At 69.8% G+C, this 648-nt stretch overlaps 1 protein-coding gene across 1 annotated transcript in view; it reads left to right on the top strand.

The window, feature by feature from the left end:
- Positions 1-6: 6 nt before the first annotated feature.
- MYADM (myeloid-associated differentiation marker) overlaps positions 7-648 on the top strand; it is a 6,839-nt gene continuing 6,197 nt past the window's right edge. Inside the window, exon 1 of the mRNA XM_005863128.2 lies at positions 7-91. The gene's annotated coding sequence lies outside the window, so the exon portion shown is untranslated. The remainder of the gene's footprint in view (positions 92-648) is intronic.

Raw genomic sequence — 648 nt, 5'->3', positions numbered from 1 at the left:
ACCCACCCGCCATCCCCACCCAGTCCGCAGACCCTTCCAGGCTGCAGCTGTCGCCCCGGCTTCCACTCCGCCGCCGCCGCAAACCTGCGAGGTGAGGCTGCGGTCCAGGATTCTTGGGTGCAAAGGAGACGTGGGCTGGGATGCAGGGTGTCTGAGTCCCTAGAAAGACTGGGGCGGAGCCAGACTCGGGTTCTGGAGAGGAGAGGGCTGGGGACCTGGACTCCTGGGTCTGAGGGAGGAGGGACTGGGGACCTGGACTCCTGGGTCTGAGGGCTCAGGGGGCTGGGGCCTGAACTCCTGGGTCTGAGGGAGGAGAGCTGGGCCTGGACTCCTGGGTCTGAGGGAGGAGGAGGCTGGGGGCCTGAACTCCTGGGTCTGAGGGAGGAGGGGCTGGGGGCCTGGACTCCTGGGTCTGAGGGAGGAGGGGCTGGGGGCCTGGACTCCTGGGTCTGAGGGAGGAGGGGCTGGGGGCCTGGACTCCTGGGTCTGAGGGAGGAGGGGCTGGGGGCCTGGACTCCTGGGTCTGAGGGAGGAGGGGCTGGGGGCCTGGACTCCTGGGTCTGAGGGAGGAGGGGCTGGGGGCCTGGACTCCTGGGTCTGAGGGAGGAGGGGCTGGGGGCCTGGACTCCTGGGTCTGAGGGAGGAGGG

Source organism: Myotis brandtii, unplaced genomic scaffold (assembly GCF_000412655.1).
Source record: "Myotis brandtii unplaced genomic scaffold, ASM41265v1 scaffold1720, whole genome shotgun sequence".
Lineage (NCBI taxonomy): Eukaryota > Metazoa > Chordata > Mammalia > Chiroptera > Vespertilionidae > Myotis > Myotis brandtii.
This window is presented reverse-complemented; position numbering and strand designations above follow the sequence as displayed.